Source organism: Carassius gibelio, chromosome A21, assembly GCF_023724105.1.
Source record: "Carassius gibelio isolate Cgi1373 ecotype wild population from Czech Republic chromosome A21, carGib1.2-hapl.c, whole genome shotgun sequence".
Lineage (NCBI taxonomy): Eukaryota > Metazoa > Chordata > Actinopteri > Cypriniformes > Cyprinidae > Carassius > Carassius gibelio.
This window is the reverse complement of record NC_068391.1, coordinates 15,636,400-15,659,635: the sequence shown is the minus strand read 5'-3', so window position 1 is coordinate 15,659,635 and position 23,236 is coordinate 15,636,400. Positions and strand designations below refer to the sequence as shown.

General features: G+C 49.3%; 1 protein-coding gene and 1 long non-coding RNA gene across 2 annotated transcripts in view; both read right to left on the bottom strand.

Annotated features, from left to right (window-relative positions):
* The window catches only part of LOC127941641 (teneurin-2-like), a 260,234-nt gene that overhangs the window by 174,658 nt on the left and 62,340 nt on the right, over positions 1-23,236 (bottom strand). The gene's annotated exons all lie outside the window — the stretch shown is intronic.
* Positions 5,410-6,355, bottom strand: LOC127941661 (uncharacterized). The gene is made up of 2 exons (XR_008149125.1): positions 5,997-6,355; positions 5,410-5,664 (listed from the first exon to the last, which is right to left on the bottom strand). It is a non-coding gene; the product is annotated as an uncharacterized LOC127941661 (long non-coding RNA).

Genomic DNA, 23,236 nt, shown 5'->3' with positions numbered 1-23,236 from the left:
TAAATGCTGAACTGAAGTCAACAAACAACATCCTAACATACGTGTTGTTATTGTCCAGGTGTGTGAGTGCAGAGTGCAGCACTGTGCATACTGCATCCTCTGTGCTCCTATTTCTGCGGTAGGCAAATTGGTGTGGGTCCAGTGTGGGTGGGAGGCAGTCTTTGAGGTGTGCTAGGACCAGTCGCTCGAAGCACTTCATAATGATGGGTGTGAGTGCTACGGGGCGATAGTCATTCAGGCACGTTGGGGAGGAGTGTTTCGGTACTGGCACAATGGATGTGGACTTAAAACATGTTGGCACAGTTGCTTGGGTGAGGGACAGGTTGAAAATGTCTGTGAAGACCCCTGCAAGCTGCTCTGCACATGCCCTAAGCACACGTCCAGGAATGCCATCCAGGCCAGCAGCCTTGCGTGCGTTGATCCGGCTCAGTGCAGTGTGGACATCTGAGGGGGTGAGTTTAAGGGGTTGGTGGTCTGCTGAGGGTGAGATTTTGGTGGCCGTCTCCTTGCTGTCGCTGTTGAAGCGAGCATAAAAGTCATTTAGCTCGTTAAGGAAGGAGACGTCCGTGACTGTTGGTGTGGAGTTGCTTGACTTGTAGTCACTGATGATCTGGATGCCCTGCCACATGCGTCGGGGGTCAGAGTTGGAAAAGTGTTCCTCTACCTTCAGCTTGTAGCAGTACTTGGCCTTTTTGATGCCCCTTTTCAGGTTAGCCCTGGATTTACTGTAGGCCTGAGCGTCATCTGACCTGAAGGCAGCGTTGCGGTCTTTCAGCAGAAGTCGAACCTCCTTGTTCATCCATGGCTTCTGATTAGGGTATGTTGTTATCTGTTTTTCTGTTGTTACACTGTCAATGGTGGAGTTGATGTGATCCAGTACAGAGGAGGTGTAGATATCAATGTCCGTGTGAGAGCCACAGGCAGCCTGTGAAGCAAACATACTCCAGTCAGTGTGTTGAAACCTGTCTTGAAGTAAAGAGTCTGCTCCAGTTGGCCACACTTTGATGGTCCTCACTGATGGCTTCACACGGTTGATGAGGGGTGAATACTTAGGGGTGAGAAACAAAGAAAGGTGATCAGACTGTCCGAGGTGGGGGAGGGGGCTCGCGATGTAAGCTCCATTGATGTTTGTATAAACATGATCCAAAGTTTTGTCTCCTCTGGTGTGGCAGGAAACATGCTGGTGAAATTTGGGGAGTACTGTTTTTAATTTGCAGTGATTAAAATCACCCGCGACAATAAAAGCAGCCTCTGGGTGAGCAGTCTGTTGTTTACTAATGGCTGCATGAAGTTCGTTCAAAGCAAGCTTGGCATTAGCATCCGGTGCAATATAGACTGCGGTTATTATGGTGGAAGTGAACTCCCGTGGCAGATAAAAATGTCTACATTTAACCATGAGAAACTCTAGGTTAGCTGAGCAGTGTCTCCCAACAATGACAGTGTTCGTACACCAAGCTTTGTTGACATAAATGCACAATCCACCACCTCTTGTCTTGCCGGAGTCATCTGCCGTTCTATCTGCCCGGAGCGTGTAGCGTCCTGCTAGCTCAATAGCATTGTTGGGTACGTCGCTGTGTAGCCATGTTTCTGTGAAAACCATGACATTGCAGTCCATAAGTCTCTTACTGTGGGTGATGCGGAGTCGTAACTCATCCATTTTGTTCACCAGTGACCGCACATTAGCGAGGAAAATGCTGGGTAAAGAGAGCCGGAGCGGTGTTAGCTTTAGCTTGGCTCTTAGACCTCCGCGCTTCCCCCGCCTTTGTTTACGATCTCGACGCCGCCTGCGAGCACTTCCGCCCGGCCGGGTAGAGTGCGAAGCCTCGGTTGTTCTAGCGATCTCAGGGATGAGTCGAAGATTGGTGATAAAACTGCTGGTAAAGTCCTCACCGATATCCAAAAGCTCCTGTCGGGTGAATGATGTTAAAGCAAAGCTGTTCAGTACGAACAGGCCCGAGATGAGCAGGAATAATACTGCAAAATTGCAAAAACTGGAGAGACGCTGAGCCTCGCGATGTGTTCGCGCCGCCATCTTGGTCAAATTTGCCATCTTGGTCAGATTTGCCAGATGGATGCTAGGCAACGGCGTTCAAAATCCGCGCTTCCTGAGTCAGACGAGCGCTCCCGCTCCCTTCCCCCGTCTGCGCGTCTTGAAGCGTTTGATCAGTGCCGCTGCTCCTCCGATAACAACGTTCACTAAAACATCTGAATAATTGAAATCCAGAAAAACATCTTGTGGTGAGTTCTGCCGAATGTTCAGCAGTTCATCCCTGGTGAAACTGATGGCAGGAATATAACTAAAGATAGGATAAACTAACAAAAACACAAAAACATATGCAGAGCACGTCACGGAGGCATCCATCCTGTATCAGCGCCAGGACAATATATTGACACTATATTGATAATTGGTTCTTCAACAAATATGTGAGACTAAATCAAGTATGTTCAGTAAAAAAAATAAATAAATAAATATATATATATATATATATATATATATATATATATATATATATATATATATATATATATATATATATATATATATATATATAATGAGTTTAGTCTTTTTCAAAATTCATGTTTACAATGTAGCTATTGTTTGATGTTTTTTTATTGATTCAGTTATACACTTCTAGTGTTTTTTTTTTATTAAATATTCTACCTAGTAGTTGTCACAGTGCAGGGTGCTGTCTCAGCTTCCCCTGTGGTCTGTGTTGTCCTGTCTGTTCAGTAGCTCGTGGTCTGGGCAATCAGCGCTGATCATGGCGGAGTTGTGCAGATCACAAGCTGATTCTTCCCCACCTGTCGCTCGTTCCCCCACTCCGTTATATGTCTCTGCTTTTCTGTCTGTGATCGTGAGTAGATTGTTTGGTCTTTGCCCATGTTTTGCATGATTCTCAGTATCAGTCTCACCTTCTGTTCTTGTGTCAAAGTATCCGTAATTCGGATATCCGGCAGCGCGAGTGGTCCGCAGTGTGCCGGAGATCTCTGTGTGCGGCAGAGCATTTCATTATTGTTTGTTATTTTGTGTTTTGTGGCGAGAATAAATATTCTCCCTTTTCTTTACTCTGCATCTGAGTCCTCTGTCCAGTACGCACCCGTGACAGAATCTACTCAACCAAGGATGGATTCAGCAGAGGGAACGGAGCTGCGCCGAGCTCTTCAGCAACAGGGCTCTCTTTTGGGTCGACAGCAGGAGGAAATTGCAGCTTCTCGTCACGCCTACTCGGAGATCACTCTCCAACTCAACCGGCTAGCCGAACGGCTTGACCAGCTGCAGGCCAGCCCCTCAGCTCCCATGTCAGTTCCGGATGCCCCGTCTGTCCCACCCTCTCCTCGCCATGCAGAACTGCGACTCAATCCACCCGCTCCATACTCGGGTGAGCCCAACTCATGTCGATCATTTCTGTCCCAGTGTTCGCTGACTTTCACTCTCCAGCCTTCCGGTTTCCCCACGGAGCAATCCCGGGTGGCGTTCGTCATCACTCTCCTGGTTGGTCGAGCGAGAGAGTGGGGAACGGCTATGTGGGACAGCAAACATGACTGTTGTACGTCGTTTGAGGCATTCTCGAGGGAGCTGCGCAAGGTGTTTGACCGCTCGGCACGCGGTATTAAGGCAGCACGAGCATTGTCGCTGCTTCAGCAGAGAGAGCAGTCGGTGTCCGGTTACTCTATTCATTTCCGTACGCTCGCCGCGGGGAAACCGGAAGACTCTCCAGCCTTCCGGTTTCCCCACGGAGCAATCCCGGGTGGCGTTCATCATCACTCTCCTGGTTGGTCGAGCGAGAGAGTGGGGAACGGCTATGTGGGACAGCAAACATGACTGTTGTACGTCGTTTGAGGCATTCTCGAGGGAGCTGCGCAAGGTGTTTGACCGCTCGGCACGCGGTATTAAGGCAGCACGAGCATTGTCGCTGCTTCAGCAGAGAGAGCAGTCGTGTCCGGTTACTCTATTCATTTCCGTACGCTCGGAAATGAATCTCGCCATTCGGGTCCATGACCAGATTACTCTCCGTTCTCAGCACCGTAGAGAGGGGATTCCCCATGAACACGTCTCCGGGGTTCCGTATGCAGCAGCATGTTACACGATGTCTCAACGCCACATCTTCCCGGAGGATTGGGAAAGCATGGCTGACAATAGGAGAGCGACGCCGTTGCTTGGATAATCAGCTCTGTCTGTACTGCGGTTAGGCGGCAGGGCCACGCTTTTCAAGGGAGAGCGCATGGTGAGCGTCACTACAACTCGACTGCCACCTGGTGGCCGTTCAGAGTTCCAAGCTTCAGTACAGTTTGGGGGAGCTGTTTTCCAGGTTTCGGAGCCCTTTCTGTTTAGCTCAGTGTTTGGGTGCTGCTTTTCCCCCTCTCTTGTCTCATTCTGTGTTGCAGGAGGAGCTGACTAACTTGGTGGATGTACCGGAGGCTTACCATGATTTGAAAGCGGTTTTCAGTAGGTCCCGAGCTTCATCTCTGCCTCCACACCGCCTGTATGACTGTGCGATTGACCTGCTTCCTGGCACTTCTCCACCTAAGGGGCGCCTTTACTCTCTGTCGGGTCCAGAGCGGGAGGCCATGGAGAGGTATATACATGATTCTCTAGAGAGGGGATTCCCCATGAACACGTCACCGGGGTTCCGTATGCAGCAGCATGTGACACGATGTCTCAACGCTGCATCCTCCCGGAGGAGGAGCCCATGCAGATTGGGAGAGCATGGCTGACAATAGGAGAGCGACGCCGTCTGTACTGCGGTGAGGCGGGTCACGTGGTAGCGGCGTGTCCTGTGGCAGGGCGACGCTTTTCACACAAGGGAGAGCGCAAGGTGAGCGTCACTACAACTCGACTGCCACCTGGTGGCCTTTCAGAGTTCCAAGCTTCAGTACAGTTTGGGGGAGCTGTTTTCCAGGTTTCAGCATTGTTTGACTCTGGAGCGGAGGGCGAATTCATGGATTCCAGACTGGCAACTCGTCTGGGGATTTCGGCTGTTGCACTGGCCGAACCGATTTCTGCCAGGACACTTTGTGGCACCCATCTCACTAATATCACTCACATCACTCAGTTTGTCACATTAACCTTGTCTGGTAATCATGCTGAGGAGATTAGATTTCACCTCATTCACTCGCCCACCGCTCCAGGGGTGTTGGGTCACACCTGGTTGGTTAAACATAACCCTCATATTGATTGGGCCCGTAGTTCTATTTTGGCTTGGAGCCCTTTCTGTTTAGCTCAGTGTTTGGGTGCTGCTTTCCCCCCTGTCTTGTCTCATTCTGTGTTGCAGGAGGAGCTGACTAACTTGGTGGATGTACCAGAGGCTTATGTCACAGGTCGGGGGGGCCAAGCTGGACTGCACCCACCCCTGAAACCCAGGATCACCTCGGGGAGCGTACCAGAAGAACCAGACGGACAAGAGTATAAAAAAAATGAACAAGGTTTTATTTGGTTAAAAGCAATTTAAAAGTTCAGTGTTCCTTCCGTGTCTCCCGACCAGAACGGAGCCAGACCTCGGACGCCGGGAAGGCGTGGAGTCGTCGGCAGTTCGTGCCTGTACGGGGCCAGCAAGAGCCAGGATAGTCTGTCACCCGTCCCGGAGTGAGGGGGGGGTATCCGGGTAAGTAGAGCTCGTGGATGTTTCGGTCGAGACCGGGAAAAGGAATAATTCTCGTGTCCACCTCCTTCTACGGGGACATCACATGCAGCATTCGGCCCAGAGAATCCTGCGATCTGCACAGCGGGGTAAGTAATCAACAGTAAGTATGTGTCCTTGAACAAGTAATGGGGCTTACGGCTGGGAGATGCTTCGGTTAGGACCGGGAAAGGAATAATTCGTGTGTCCACCTCTTTCTACAGGGACATCACATGCGGCGTTCGGCCCAGAGGATCCTGCGATCTGCACAGCAGAGTAAGTAATCAACAGTAAGTATGTGTTCTTGAATAAGTAGTGGGGCTTACGGCTGGGAGATGCTTCGGTTAAGACCGGGAAAGGAATAATTTGTGTGTCCACCTCTTTCTACAGGGACATCACATACAGCATTCGGCCCAGAGGATCCTGCGATCTGCACAGCAGAGTAAGTAATCAACAGCAAGTATGTGTTCTTGCATAAGCAATGGGGCTTACGGCTGGGAGATGCTTCGGTTGTGACCGGGAAAGGAATAATTCTTGTGTCCACCTCTTTTCATAGGGACATCACATGCGGCGTTCGGCCCAGAGGATCCTGCGATCTGCACAGCAGAGTAAGTAATCAACAGCAAGTATGTGTTCTTGCATAAGTAATGGGGCTTACGGCCGGGAGATGCTTCGGTTGTGCCCGGGAAAGGAATAATTCGTGTGTCCACCTCTTTCTACAGGGACATCACATGCGGCGTTCGGCCCGGAGGATCCTGCGATCTGCACAGCAGAGTAAGTAATCAACAGTAAGTATATGTTCTTGAATAAGTAGTGGGGCTTACGGCTGGGAGATGCTTCGGTTAAAACCGGGAAAGGAATAATTCGTGAGTCCACCTCCTTTCATAGGGACATCACATGCGGCGTTCGGCCCAGAGGATCCTGCGATCTACACAGCGGGGTAAGTAATCAACAGCATGTATGTGTTCTTGAATAAGAAATGGGGCTTACGGCTGGGGGATACTTCAGTTGAGTGCCTGGGTGTGGACTACGGTGACGGTGGTGGGCTCTCAGGGTGGTGAGCGTCCGGCATTAACTCTATATATCTTCCCCACACTCTGTAACTTCACTTCAAACGATTTATTGTGCAACACACCACTTCAGACACGGCACACCCACTCTTAGTGCAAATAGAGCCAGCACTCACCCAACGATGACTCCGTCCAATTCACAACGTTATCACTCCCAGTCCAGATGTATACAATTGATCGAAATCCCAGATCAGGTCTCTTAACTTCCCTCCGATAGCGATGGCGCGGTCTGTCTTCACTTGCTTTCCAGAACTCACACTCTTTCTGTCCTGAATATCTCCACTCGATCGCGGATATATCTGTTGCACAGCCAGATAGCCGAAACCCCACAATAGTCCTCAAACACCTCCACACGCCAGCCCAAACGTCCCAGGAATTCACCTCTCCTAGGGGAACACGTCCAAAGAGAAGAACCACACACGGGGGCAAGCCAACCAGGAAGAATAGCCGGGAGAACGAACGACCAAATAGAATCCACAACCCTCCTCAAGGTCTCTGCACTTCTCTTTTTATGTGGTTACTCCGCCTCCATAATCCTCTCACAGATCGCCACATCAAACTCCCCACACCAGATGTCAATCTGTCATTAGCGTTGTTATTGCGACATCGGGTGCAACCCGGAAGTGGACCGGTGTTACCGCGACACCGTCCCGAGGGGAACACAAAATTCCGGCGGGACTTAGTTCCGCTTCCCTTTCGTCACCCCGTGACATACCCCCCTGCCAAACCGTTCTAGTCCCTAGAACGCCTTCCAGTCGCCCATTCTCCATAGCGTGCCGGGGGCCGACCTCGGCTCTCCCTCTGGGACCGTCGTGGTGGCGAGACAGGGTCGATGTCCGCAGGCATATCCATCGGGTCTCTGGGGGCCATTTCTGCGGGGACATTTCCCCGTTCTCCTGGGATCACGGCCCATCCTGCTATCCACGGGGCTACAGCTTCAGGCTCCTTTGGCGCCTCCTCTACGGGGCTGGGATAGTTCGGACAGGGGCGGATCATGTTCCGATGGACCACTCTAGCGGGCCCGGCTTTTCCTTCGGGCCGAATTGTATATACTGGCTGTCCAGGCCGCTGCTGGCCCTCGACCACGTATGGTGCATTCTCCCATCGGTCACTGAGCTTCCCCTTCCCTTGTCGCCGGTTGTCCCTTACCAGGACCCTTTCTCCTGGGAGAAGGGGGGCTTCCCGAGCCGTCCGGTCGTACAGCCTCTTGTTTTTCTTCCCAGCCGCTCGGATCCGTCCCGAGACTTGCTCGTATGCAAAATGGAGGCGTTGGTGGTGGCGCCTTACCCATTCAGTTACGTTCCCCTCCTCCTCGGTTGCTGCCGTCCCCAGCAATAAGTCGGTAGGCATCCGCACATGCCTGCCAAACATCAAATAAGTGGGGGCGTAGCCCGTGGTACTGTGCGTACTATTATTGTAGGCCTGAACCAGATTTGGTAGCGCACTCACCCAGTCGCTCTGATGTTCTTGGTCTAGCGTGCCGAGTAAGTTCAATAGGGTCTGATTGAACCGCTCGCATCCGCCATTTCCCTGGGGGTGGTAAGTAGTGGTATGGGTCTTGGTGCAGCCGTACACTTTACACAGCTCTCTGATTACCCGAGACTCGAAGTTTGGCCCTTGGTCCGAGTGTAGGAACTCGGGGCAACCGAACGGCTGGAAGACAGCTCTCCACAGAGCAGTGGCGGTGGTGTTCGCCGTCTGGTCCAAAGTAGGAATGGCCCAGGAGTACTTGGTGAACAAGTCGGTAATGACAAGGATGTTCTGATAGCGGTCTGCCGGCCGACCCAAAGTCAAGAAGTCCATTGCGACTATGTGGAGAGGAGCCTTTGCCTGGATGGGGACCATCGGTGCTCGTGCCTCCTTCCTGGCTTTGAACAAGGTGCAACGAGGACAGGCCTGAACAAAGGTACGTACCGTTGCTTCTAGGTTGGGCCAGTAGAAGTGTCGCCTCAAGAGGGAGACCGTTTTCTCGTGCCCTTGGTGGCCCAGCTGATCATGGTACGCTATCAAGAGCTCTTGTACTTGGCCTTCGGGGACAACGATCTGTCGGAGTTCCTCGTCCAGCCCCGGATCTCGGAAAGACCTACAGAGTACTCCCTCCTTCACCTGTAGTCTGGCCCATTGTCCCAACAGCTTCCTTCCTGTCCCCCCTTGGGCCCGTTGTTCGGCCAACGTCGGTTTTCGGCCCCGTTCCAGCCATCGCATCAAGCCACTGATCTCCCTGTCGGCCTGCTGTCGCTCTTTCCAGCGGCAGGGGTCCCATCCCCAACTCACAGGCATCCCCTCATGTTGAGTCCCCGGCGCCTCCACAATGCCCACCATATACTCCTCTCCTTCGGGGTCTGGTGTGGGTTCCGGTGGGTCCCTCGGACCTTGAGCTTCCGGGAGTCGGGACAGGGCGTCAGCGTTGGTGTTCTCCCGTCCTGGCCGGTATCGGAGCTGGTAGTTGTAATTGGCCAACTGGGCCACCCAGCGCTGTTCCACTGCCCCCAACTTCGCCGTCTGTAGATGTACTAGGGGGTTGTTATCAGTTACTACCGTCACCTGGGCACCCCACAAGTAATCTTTAAACTTTTCGCTGAGTGCCCATTTCAGCGCCAGCAGTTCCAACTTGAAGGAGCTGTAATTGGCGTCGTTCCTCTCTGCTGGATGAAGGCTCCGGCTTGCGTAGGCTACGACCCGCTCCACACCGTCCTGTTGCTGGGCCAACACGGCCCCCAAACCCAGGTTGCTAGCGTCCGTGTATAAGACAAAGGGCTTGGAGAAGTCAGCATATGCCAGAATCGGCGCCCGCAGCAACTCGTCTTTCAGTCGCCGGAACGCAGCCTCACACTCGGGGCTCCATAGGATAGCCGGCGATCCGCGACCTCGGGGGCGTCCTGTCCCAGCCAGCAACTGATTTAGGGGCTTTGCGATCTTGGAGAAGTCCTTGATAAAGCGGCGGTAGTACCCCACGAAGCCCAGGAATGACCGGACCTGCTTCACCGTCTGCGGGGCAGCCCACTCTCGCACCGCCGACACCTTCTCCGGGTCGACCGAAACTCCCGCCGCGCCCACACAGTGTCCCAAGAATTTGACCTCCCGCCGTAACAGATGGCATTTGTCCGGCTGGAGCTTCAGCCCATATTTCTCCATGGCCCCGAAGACCTGCTCAAGGTGTTGTAAGTGGGAGTCGAAATCTGGGGAATAGACAATCACATCGTCCAGGTATACCAAGGCGGACTCCATCAACTGACCTCCCAGGCACCGCTGCATCAGCCTCTGGAAGGTGGCAGGAGCGTTGCAGAGGCCGAAGGGCATCCGGTCCCACTCAAAGAGACCGAACGGGGTGGTAAAGGCGGTCTTCTCCCGGTCGGCCTCGGCCACTTGTACCTGCCAGTAGCCACTTGCCAAGTCCAGCGTGGAGTACCATGCCGAGCGTGTTAAGCCAGCCAGGGAGTCCTCGATCCGGGGTAGGGGGAACGCGTCCTTCCTAGTGACCAGGTTCAGCTTGCGGTAGTCGACGCAAAACCTCCATGCGCCAGTCTTCTTCTGTACCAACACGATGGGAGCTGCCCACGGGCTGCTGCTCTCTCTAACAACCCCTCGATTGAGCATACCTTGCAGCAGTGTGCGGACCTCCGTGTACAGGGTAGGTGGGATGGGTCGGTACCTTTCTCTACTGGGCTCTGCATCTCCGGTGGGGATCCGATGTTGCACGACGTTGGTGCAGCCGTAGTCCTCTTCGTGTGCCGAGAAGACATGTTGCCACTTGCTCAGCAGGTCTCGCAGCTTCCTGGCCTGTGTCGGTCCCAGCTCCTCCCCTTGCAGGGAACTTCCCTTCAAGTGGCCGGGCACCTCCTCCCCTAGACTCTGGGGCGACGAGCTCGCTCGGGTAAGGGCCACTTCCACCACCGCGGGGTGTACTTGGCGAAAGCTCACGTCCTGGTCCTCCCGCACCTGATGGGATTCCACCGGCGTTACCTTGACCAGCCGCTGATGTTTATGTAGGTGCACAACATGGGGCGTCCCGTTCCGAACTCTCACCGGGATCCGTCCTCTTCGTGCCACGGCCAAACTTCTGGCGACTTCTACCTGCTGGCCATCCCAGTGGGGCTCCACCAACACCCATTCCTCCACTCCCACGTCCCGCTGGAGGACTCGCACCCATACTAGGGCCTCGCTGTTCGCTGGCACGGACAGGGCATAACGGCACGCTACCCGACCTGTCCCTTCGCGGCCTTGCCGGGCCCGGGACATCTGGATCCGTCTGCAGTCAGCGGCGACACGTTCCCATTCCTGTTGTTCGGCCAGCGAGATCCCTCGAGCGGGCGTTGCCCGAAACAATTCTTCCCAACATGCAGATAATACATTCATACCTAGCAAGGCCCGGTGTCTCCCCAGACAGTGGTCCTTTACGATGATCACTCCCTTCTGGGGCACGATCACTCCGTGGATCTCCAAGTCCGTCAGCCTGTAGCCAACGTAGGGGATGTCCAGACCATTTGCTCCTTTCAGGGAGAGCCAGGGAGCCTCCGTCCCATGCATCCTCTGATCTCCAAACAGCTCTTGCGACAGGCTCTCCGCGAATAGGGTCACCTGTGATCCGGTGTCGACGAGACAGGGCACCTTCACACCACACACCTGGACCTCCACCACTGGGCTATGCCCGACCAGCCTGTCCTTGGAGCCTGCTCCGATGGGTGGGTCATCTAAGGGGGTCCCGACCACACGACCCACTGTGGCCGGTCGACCTAAAAACCCCCCTCCGAACCTCTTCGAGGACCACACTGTCGGCTGTAATGGCCTGGTTGGCCACAGCGGTTGCAGATAGGTCGTCCTTGTTCGTCCCATTCAAACTGGGGCCGGTTGGGCCGGTTAGGTCGCCTCCCTGCGTCCCTGTTCCCGTCCGAGTACACCCGGTCCCGCGAGATGGGCCTCACCTCTGGCCTGGTAGCCCCAGAACGCAGCTCGTCCACGAGCGTCTTGGTTAGCTCCGCCATCTGCTCCCGGACATCCTTTAGGAGTTCGAGCTTCAGAGTCTGTTTCCACTCTGCCATGTCGGGGACAGCCACTGCGGAGCTACTTACGGCCGCACACACAGGGGGTTCTTGCACCTCAACCTGATCGTTCTCCAATGCCACCGCTTCCTTCTTTAGGTCTTCGAAGGTGAGTTCCGGCTCCCTTCTGAATTGGACTCTAAGTCCCTGGCGTACCGGGCCTTCCCTTAGCCCCAACAGGAATTGGTCCCTCAACAGAGTCTCACTATCTCCGAGACCATGGTCTGGGCATCCCTGCAGTCTGGTAACTCGCTCCCGTAGTTGGAGGGCGAAAGCTCTGACGGATTGGCGGGGGCCCTGCTTGCTGTTGAAGAACTGGGCCCGGAGAACCGCAGTTGGAGTGGCGTCACCATACCTTTCCGTCAGGAATCTGAACACAGACTGGGCGGTGGTTCGGACAGCTTCGGGGGCGGCTTGGACTTCCCGCCGCGCTTCCCCGTCAAGGGAGTTGAGGGCAAACTGTAGCTGTTGGGTCGCGCTCAGTCCCTGTAGCCCGGCCAGATATTCGATCTGAGCCCGCCATTCGGAGAGGCGCACCTCTGACTCATTTCCTCCATATTTCTGGACCCAGGGGTTTCCCATGAACACTGGCATGACTCGGGGTGGGGCCCCCAGTGCCTCGTCGTCGGCCATCTGAGAATCCCTGGTCGCTCAACCCGAGGCGAAACCCTGCCGACTACGCCAAATCTGTCACAGGTCGGGGGGGCCAAGCTGGACTGCACCCACCCCTGAAACCCAGGATCACCTCGGGGAGCGTACCAGAAGAACCAGACGGACAAGAGTATAAAAAAAATGAACAAGGTTTTATTTGGTTAAAAGCAATTTAAAAGTTCAGTGTTCCTTCCGTGTCTCCCGACCAGAACGGAGCCAGACCTCGGACGCCGGGAAGGCGTGGAGTCGTCGGCAGTTCGTGCCTGTACGGGGCCAGCAAGAGCCAGGATAGTCTGTCACCCGTCCCGGAGTGAGGGGGGGGTATCCGGATAAGTAGAGCTCGTGGATGTTTCGGTCGAGACCGGGAAAAGGAATAATTCTCGTGTCCACCTCCTTCTACGGGGACATCACATGCAGCATTCGGCCCAGAGAATCCTGCGATCTGCACAGCGGGGTAAGTAATCAACAGTAAGTATGTGTCCTTGAACAAGTAATGGGGCTTACGGCTGGGAGATGCTTCGGTTAGGACCGGGAAAGGAATAATTCGTGTGTCCACCTCTTTCTACAGGGACATCACATGCGGCGTTCGGCCCAGAGGATCCTGCGATCTGCACAGCAGAGTAAGTAATCAACAGTAAGTATGTGTTCTTGAATAAGTAGTGGGGCTTACGGCTGGGAGATGCTTCGGTTAAGACCGGGAAAGGAATAATTTGTGTGTCCACCTCTTTCTACAGGGACATCACATACAGCATTCGGCCCAGAGGATCCTGCGATCTGCACAGCAGAGTAAGTAATCAACAGCAAGTATGTGTTCTTGCATAAGCAATGGGGCTTACGGCTGGGAGATGCTTCGGTTGTGACCGGGAAAGGAATAATTCTTGTGTCCACCTCTTTTCATAGGGACATCACATGCGGCGTTCGGCCCAGAGGATCCTGCGATCTGCACAGCAGAGTAAGTAATCAACAGCAAGTATGTGTTCTTGCATAAGTAATGGGGCTTACGGCCGGGAGATGCTTCGGTTGTGCCCGGGAAAGGAATAATTCGTGTGTCCACCTCTTTCTACAGGGACATCACATGCGGCGTTCGGCCCGGAGGATCCTGCGATCTGCACAGCAGAGTAAGTAATCAACAGTAAGTATATGTTCTTGAATAAGTAGTGGGGCTTACGGCTGGGAGATGCTTCGGTTAAAACCGGGAAAGGAATAATTCGTGAGTCCACCTCCTTTCATAGGGACATCACATGCGGCGTTCGGCCCAGAGGATCCTGCGATCTACACAGCGGGGTAAGTAATCAACAGCATGTATGTGTTCTTGAATAAGAAATGGGGCTTACGGCTGGGGGATACTTCAGTTGAGTGCCTGGGTGTGGACTACGGTGACGGTGGTGGGCTCTCAGGGTGGTGAGCGTCCGGCATTAACTCTATATATCTTCCCCACACTCTGTAACTTCACTTCAAACGATTTATTGTGCAACACACCACTTCAGACACGGCACACCCACTCTTAGTGCAAATAGAGCCAGCACTCACCCAACGATGACTCCGTCCAATTCACAACGTTATCACTCCCAGTCCAGATGTATACAATTGATCGAAATCCCAGATCAGGTCTCTTAACTTCCCTCCGATAGCGATGGCGCGGTCTGTCTTCACTTGCTTTCCAGAACTCACACTCTTTCTGTCCTGAATATCTCCACTCGATCGCGGATATATCTGTTGCACAGCCAGATAGCCGAAACCCCACAATAGTCCTCAAACACCTCCACACGCCAGCCCAAACGTCCCAGGAATTCACCTCTCCTAGGGGAACACGTCCAAAGAGAAGATCCACACACGGGGGCAAGCCAACCAGGAAGAATAGCCGGGAGAACGAACGACCAAATAGAATCCACAACCCTCCTCAAGGTCTCTGCACTTCTCTTTTTATGTGGTTACTCCGCCTCCATAATCCTCTCACAGATCGCCACATCAAACTCCCCACACCAGATGTCAATCTGTCATTAGCGTTGTTATTGCGACATCGGGTGCAACCCGGAAGTGGACCGGTGTTACCGCGACACCGTCCCGAGGGGAACACAAAATTCCGGCGGGACTTAGTTCCGCTTCCCTTTCGTCACCCCGTGACACTTACCATGATTTGGAAGCGGTTTTCAGTAGGTCCCGAGCTTCATCTCTGCCTTCACACCGCCCGTACGACTGTGCGATTGAACTGCTTCCTGGCACTTCTCCACCTAAGGGGCGCCTTTACTCCCTGTCGGGTCTGGAGCGGGAGGCCATGGAGAGGTATATACATGATTCTCTGGTAACAGGCATTATCCGTCCCTCATCCTCTCCAGCCGGGGCGGGGTTCTTCTTTGTGGAGAAGAAGGATGGTTCGGTGAGTCCCTGTATTGACTATCGGGGGTTGAATGACATTACGGTAAAGAATCATTAACCCTTTGCCGTTGATGTCATCTGCCTTCGAGCTCCTTCAGGGGGCAACCATCTTTACAAAGTTGGACCTACGCAGTGCTTATCACTTGGTTCAGATTAGGGAGGGGGACGAATGGAAGACCGCCTTTAACACCCATACAGGGCACTTTGAGTATTTAGCAGAGGTGTCAAGTAACGAAGTACAAATACTTCGTTACTGTACTTAAGTAGAAATTTGGGGTATCTATACTTTACTTGAGTGATTATTTTTCAGCCAACTTTTTACTTCTACTCCTTACATTTTCAGGCAAGTATCTGTACTTTCTACTCCTTACATTTTAAAAATAGCTTCGTTACTGCTATTTCATTTCGGCTTGTTTTCATTCCGGCTTGTCATCATTCAAAAAAAAAAAAAAAAAAAAAAAAAAACCTATCCAGATAAATCGCGCCATCCGGATGGAGTGAATTTGATTGTGGTTGGATGAGAAGTATAAACGTATACCATTCCCACACCCTATTGGTCTGTACGCGATCCATCGCACCTGCACATGACACAAATCACATCACAGTCCAGACAGGACATAGACAGTTTTGGGTTCGTTTATCAAAAAATATATTTCTTAAAAGTAGGTTTGGGTATGGAACCTGTATCCGATCGCCTCAGAGTCAGTCCGCTTAAATTTCACATGAAACCAGCGTCAGACCGGTCTCCTCCCTGTCTTTCAGCGCGCTCTTCAATCCGCAGAGGCGCAGACCGCGAACGGAGCAGCGCATGCGCACTTAAACAAACAGAGGACACAAGGTATGTGTTTATCGATAGATTGTTAGAATATCCATATCTGTGTAGTTCTTTGTCATAAATACAGTTTACAAAAGGTCACGAGGTAGCAGTCGGTTTCTCATCTGTAAAGTTTTCGCTCATCACACCACAGCCGTTTCCTCCAGCGAAAATCTAGCCCTTAACACATATGAACGAACACATACTTTAATTACACTTACTTAAATATAATTAATTTAATCATACGTACTTTATACATACACTTCTGTGCAAAAGTATTAGACACGTATTTTCACTTAAAAGTATGGTGTTCGGACAGTTATTTATATATTTTGCTGTAGTGTGTCAGTATAAAATATCAGATTACATTTCCAAACATTCATTTTGCCGTTGTCAAACTGCTTGTGCATTCAAAATCGCACTAGATTATTATTAAAATTAATGGCAAACTGATATTTCCTACTGACACACTACAGCAAAAGATATAAATAACTGGCTTAAAACCCTTTTTTGGGGAGAAAATACTAATTTTTCCATAAGACTTTTGCACAGTACTGTATTTTAAAAACGACATTGTTGCTACTTTATAAAGATTGACCATACAGTAATTCACAGAACTGATTTAAGACAGTGACAGACAGCACTCATGTTAACTAAATATCAGAGTGAGTGACAGAGATACAGTAGAAACATTATGTGTGGTTTTGTATTAAATAATGACCCAGATTGTGAAATACAGTTATTAGCCTTAGATTAAGGGAAGCACAACTTGCACAACAAGCTATGGATTTATTTAAAATATTTGTAATGTTCTTTAAAGTTATCCATAGTTTTTTTGTGGTTCTTTTTTTTAAGTATCGGTTCAGGCACCGTTTAGGAGCCGGTACCGTTTTAAAAGTATTGAAAAGGCACTGGACCCTACTTAAAAGTTATTATTTCTCACTGGCTCATTTACCAAATGAGTGCTTTTTCTTCGCCCTCCACAAATTAAGCTACTGTAGGTAGTTCGGTAGCAAGACGTTTGAATAAATTAGCGTTTTCGATTGACGATGCGATTGACAATGTTGTGATAAGTAGGCTATACCAACTTTGTAACTCGTTACCCCCCGAACACTGGACATAGCAGACGTATGTACCAAATACAAGAAGCTATCAATCAAGAAAGTATCAGGATTATTTCTTTTTCAGTTTAAGTTTTTGATTAATCACTTGGATTAATCATTCATTTTGACAGAACTATAATGTTTACTGTAAATAGACAACCATACAAGTGTAATTGTTACTAAGCCTGCACCAATGTTCTTGTCCATTGCCCTCGCAGATTCCTGCAGCTAATCTTGGATGTACATAAACATTCCATTAAAAGTTATTGATGACAAGCCTCTGAAGTTTGACTTTTTGCACCATAACAATACTTATTGGCAACTAGTCATCATATATATAGTCCTTTAATGTATTTGCATTGTACTAAAGTGCGTTCATTTTAAATGGGCATATATGCGGCTGATGAAGACCTGAAGGTCGAAACGTTGCTTGATTAAATTCCTCTGGAGCAGTAGTTTTCAGTGTTCAGACTTCACTTCTTTATTTGTCTATATCATTTAGTTGTCTTGCACCTGCGTCCTAATTGGATGTTTGGGATGTGCACACCATTTTTGTATTTTCATATATGCGGCTGAAACAGGAAGCCTAGTGCATCCCAAATTTTTCAACATGAACATTTTAATATAACATTATAGTCATTATGGCCTATGGCCTTTAGAAAAATGTTTTTTGAGGCGGTGGGGTAGTGCACAATAGGCCCCTGTGGTGCGGCCTAAGCTTTTGTTCTTAATGGCATTTTTTTCCCCTTACATTACTTTTACTTTTATACTTTAAGTAGTTTTTTAAACTAGTACTTTTACACTTTTACTTGAGTAAAAAGCTTGAGTTGATACTTCAACTTCTACAAAAGTCTTTTTAAACCCTAGTATCTATACTTCTACTTGAGTAATGAATGCCAGTACTTTTGACACCACTGGTATTTAGTTATGCCGTTTGGGCTTTCCAACTCCCCGGTGGTCTTTCAGGCACTGGTCAACGACGTCCTCCGAGACATGGTCGATCGGTTTGTTTTTGTTTATATCGACGACATTCTTATTTTTTCCCAGAATGAGCGTGATCATGTCCTGCACGTCAGGCGAGTGCTCCAGCGGCTGCTGGAGAATCGTTTATTCGTTAAGTTGGAGAAGTGTGAGTTTCACGCACAGCCAGTTCTGTTCCTGGGTTTTATTCTCTCGCCTGAAGGTATCCGAATGGATCTCGCCAAGGTAAAGGCAGTTGCTGATTGGCCCACCCCAGATAGTCGTAGAGCGGTCCAGCGTTTTCTGGGGTTTGCCAATTTTTACAGGCGGTTCATTCAGAATTTTAGCCAAATCGCCCTTCCTCTGACTGATCTTACCTCCACAAAGAAACGATTCTGTTGGTCGTCGCAGGCCCAAGCTGCGTTTGAGAACCTTAAGTGTCGATTTGTTTCGGCCCCCATTCTAACGACCCCTGACCCATCTCGTCAGTTCATTGTGGAGGTGGATGCGTCAGAGGTGGGGGTGGGGGCAGTTTTGTCTCAAAGATCAACTTCGGACGAGAAAATACATCCCTGCGCCTTCTTTTCTCATTGTTTAATCCCAGCGGAACGGAACTATGACATTGGGAATAGGGAGTTACTAGCTGTCAAGCTGGCCCTGGAGGAGTGGCGTCACTGGTTAGAGTGAGCGCGATTTCCGTTTATCGTTTGGACTGATCATAAGAATCTTGAGTACATTCGCACCACCAGGAGAATAAATTATAGTCAGGCTCGCTGGGCATTATTTTTTGGATGTTTCAGGTTTACCATTTCTTATCGCCCGGGATCTAAGAATGGTAAACCTGACGCGCTGTCGCAGGTTTTTGAGGCTGAGGCTAGTCCCACCCTCCCGGTGGCCATTTTGCATCCCGAACGGGTTTTGGCTGCGGTCACCTGGGGGGTGGAGTCCAAGGTCCGCGCGGCACAACGCCATGCTTCTGTTCCCACTGGATGCTCAGAGGGTCTGCTCTTTGTACCTGAGTCAGTCCGAACTAGCGTACTTCAGTGGGGCCACTCTTCTAGTCTAGCTTGCCATCCTGGAGCAACTCGTACTTGTAGGTTAATCAAGCAGCGGTTTTGGTGGCCGTCCATGGCGCAGGATGCTCGACGGTTTGTGTCGGCCTGTCCGATTTGTGCTTCGGGTAAGGGATCCAATCGACCCCCTGCAGGGCTACTTCAGCCGTTGTCGGTCCCTTCACGGCCCTGGTCACACATAGCGATGGACTTTGTGACTGGCTTGCCTCCATCTAGGGGCAAGATGGTGGTTCTCACTGTGGTGGACAGGTTCTCAAAGGCGGTCCATTTTATTCCCCTCCCCAAATTGCCGTCAGCGAGGGAGACAGCGACTACGGTCTTAGATCACGTTTGCTGTATTCAGGGCCTCCCGGTGAACGTGGTTTCTGACAGAGGTCCCCAGTTTGTGTCTAGGTTTTGGACAGAGTTCTGTCGACAGCTGGGGGCGACTGCGAGCCTATCTTCCAGTTATCACCCGCAGACTAATGGTCAGGCCGAGCGGGCAAACAAAGATTTGGAGAGAGTCCTGCGCAGTGTGGCATCTGCTGAACCATCATCTTGGAGTTCCAGGTTGACCATGGTAGAGTATGCGCATAACTCCCTCCCGGTCTCATCTACCGGTTTATCTCCCTTCCAGCGCTGTTTAGGCTACCAGCCACCTCTATTCCCCTCTCAAGAATCTGATGCCGTTGTTCCCTCCACGCATGTGTTTATTCAGAGATGCCTCCGTACTTGGAGGATCACCAGAGAAGCCCTCACTCGGACTGGCGAGAGGAACAAGGCATTGGCGGATCGTCACCGTACTAAGCCCCCACTTTACGTGTGTGGTCAGAGAGTCTGGTTGTCTACTAAGGACATTAACTTCAGACTGCCCTCACGTAAACTGGGACCCAAATTTGTTGGACCGTTTATCAGAGCCAAAGTGCTTAGTCTAGTGTCAGTTCGGCTCAAATTACCCCCTCAGTTTAGAAGGATCAACCCGGTTTTCCACGTTGCTAAGATTAAACCCGCCTTTCGCTCCCCCCTTCAGCCCCTGACCTCTGCCCCTCCGCCTCCTAGGCTCATCGAGGGGTCGCCTGCCTATACTGTACGGCGGCTCATTGATGTTAGGCGTAGGGGTAGAGGTCATCAATATCTGGTAGACTGGGAGGGTTATGGTCCGAAGGAGAGAAGCTGGGTTCCGGCTCGCGATATTCTGGATCGCGCTCTCATTGATCAATTTCATCAGCATCATGGTGAGTCCACCGGGGACGTCTGGAGGCGTCTCTGAGGTGGGGGGTGCTGTCATGGTGCAGGGTGCTGTCTAAGCTTCCCCTGTGGTCTGTGTTGTCCTGTTTGTTCAGTAGCTCGTGGTCTGGGCAATCAGCGCTGATCATGGCGGGGTTGTGCAGATCACGAGCTGATTCTTCCCCACCTGTCGCTCGTTCCCCCACTCCCTTATATGTCTCTGCTTTTCTGTCTGTGATCGTGAGTAGATTGTTTTGACTTTGCCCATGTTTTGCATGATTCTCAGTATCAGTCTCACCTTCTGTTCTTGTATCAAAGGATCCATAATTCGGAGATCCGGCAGCGCGAGTGGTCCGCAGTGTGCCGGCCAGCTCGGAGATCTCTGTGTGCGCCAGAGCATTTCATTATTGTTTATGTTATTTTGTGTTTTGTGGCGAGAATAAATATTCTCCTTTTTCTTTACTCTGCATCCGAGTCCTCTGTCCAGTACGCACCCGTGACAGTAGTGACATTGCTGTGAATTTAATGTTTTTTTTAACATTGGTTTTCTAAATTTACTTTATAATAAGTAAATATGCTTAGAAATCATAAGATGTGATTTAGTTTTTTTCAGTGTTACTAGCAAGCACTAACAGCAAGGTACATTAGTGTTAGTGTTTTGTAAGTATTAACTGTCCATACATTGCACTTGGAAAAATAAGATATTGTGGTTCCTTTTGGTGAATTATATATATATATATATATATATATATATATATATATATATATATATATATATATATATATATTAGGGATGCACAGAATCCAGATTTTTGGGGTTCGGCCGAATACCGAATCCACTGTTTAAGATTCGTCCGAATCCGAAAACGAAAACCGAATCCTACTCGCATCCTTATTCCATTAACACAGTAAAACACATTAATGAAGTAAACAACATCCACAGCAATGTATTTTTCATTTTATTTTATTTTATTTTAACTGTAAAAAAAAAGAATAGGCAACATTATGCCAGGATGTCAAGTGAGAAAAACTTTTTTGACAATTACCAAGCTTATGCTTACCCAATTAAACAACCAAAACCTTTCAATAAAAGTGTTTTTCTTTTCTTTTTAAAAATCAGAATATCTTTGGTGACTTAACTAAAATGAATGTAATTGAACATTAACTCAATAAACATGGATAGTAGGCTGTTTAGTTTTCGTTTATAATAGTAGGATAGGCTACGATTAGAACAGTAGCCAAATATTACGAAAAATATTACGGAAGATCACACACATCTCCTCCATCATAATTAATTTAATGTAAAACCTCTAATCTTTCACATGAAATGAGAGTTTAATAAACTAAAAAAGATGCTCTGCATTAACAGGTGACAGACGGTTGCGAGTATGGGAACTAATGTCCCCAGCAGTACTGAAAATTTTTTCACTGGGCACAGAGGTAGATTTTTGCCATTTTTGCCAGCAGTGGAAATCACTGCTGGTTTGTCTTCCACCAAAGGCTAACCGAAAAAAAAACGCTTATCTCCACGTCAGCACCCGATGTGTCTGGCTGGCTCTGTATTGCTACGGTATAAATCGTCCTGATTTAGCCTGATTTCGGCCACATATCACTGGACTGATCTGGGCCACAATCGGCCCTCATGTTGTTTGTCGGATCCCCGGCGTGCCGTCATTGCCACACATGGCCCAGCTCTGGCTGAAAGGGTACATGCACATTGTGGATGGGAATCACGGCTTTGAGAGTAAAAAAATAAAAAATACACAAACAAAACCAAATTAAACCCTTTGGCAAACTAAACCCTTTGTGCAAGAAACTGGAAAGTAATTATATAGTTTTTTACCTCCGATTTTCACTGCAATGTCTGACCATTTAACCGAGAGCACCCTGAGCGTGTTCCTAACAGCTGGAGCCTGACACATCTTCTTTTTATTATTGCTTCATAGTGGATGTCAGACTTATAAGTGCATTTTCTCTCAAGTGGACCATTGACTGTCCTAACTGAGATTGTAGATGGAGTGTCTATGGTCATTTGAGAGATATGTGGCGGAAATGCACTTATAAGTCTGCAATGTATTGTCACGACCTGGAGGATTTAAATTGGTTTTGTTTGTGTATGTTTTTTTGACTCTGAAATCCGTTATTCCCATCCACTTACATTATATGACTGACAGATTGCAACAATTTGAGTTTAAAAAAAAAATGTTGTTTGTGTTCTACTGAAGAAACAAAGTCACCTACATCTTGGATGCCCTGGGGGCAAATAAACAAACAAACAAAATCATTTTTTGGTGAACTATCCCTTTAAGTGTGTAAGCGACGATGGCTAATGCACAAATATCAAAATAGAATATTTAGATGTTACGTAACCTACTACAGATTTAAACCCACAAATTAATGTTTTCTCTGGCTTGGAGTCAGATGAATGCAGTGGTGGCTTGTGTGCAGCTCCAGAACCCTTTAATGTGCTGCCTGGGCAATAACACTGGGGAAGAATGAACTCAAAATGTGTGTCACACAAGCCATGCTTTCATCATTTCATATGACCTTCGGGCTTGAATACACTGAATGTCTGTGAGCTCAACAACAAGAAAAAGGGAGGATGGTAACTGAGCAACAGAGAAAATATTTCATATACGAAACCGTATTAAAAAGATATAATCAAAGAATCACATGGCGCATTAGTCAGTGTACAGTAAAGAAACTCTACTTCATTGGCCCTTACAAATCCAATCTGCTCTGGTGGAATTTTGTAACATATGGCTCCCATCAGTATCTTTCATAAATCTCTATGGCAATTCATAATCACTGCCTGCAGCTCCATTTCCTCAAAGCTTTATTTATACATTTTAACTGTTTCAACTTTACAGTAAGGTCAGATTTGGCCAAAATAGCTTGAGAACTCTAAAATAATCATGGTTGGTGAAGTATTGTGTGCTCATAAAGATTCTTTGGATCTTGCAGCTCTCAGTTAATTTAACATATTTCTCAAACATTAATCATGTCTTTGCACATCGCAGATGTCATCATTCCAGAAGGCATCTTTCCTTCTAGTAAATGAATACTGTCGGCAGCTGACAAGAGCATTCTGTAAGTTAACTTAAAATGGTTTCAAGGAAATTGCTGTTTTGATGCAAGCAGCAGGTGTTTCTTTAAATCTTCTTAAGAAGCTATTTCGCTTTTGTGCCTATACAATCTCACTGTAGAAGGGGTGATAATGAGACTGAGATCTCTTTATAATTGACTGCTAACCTCAGACGCCATTATGAAAGGATATTATTCATAACCTCATTCACACTGATATTGAGGACAAATGCAAAGTTTGT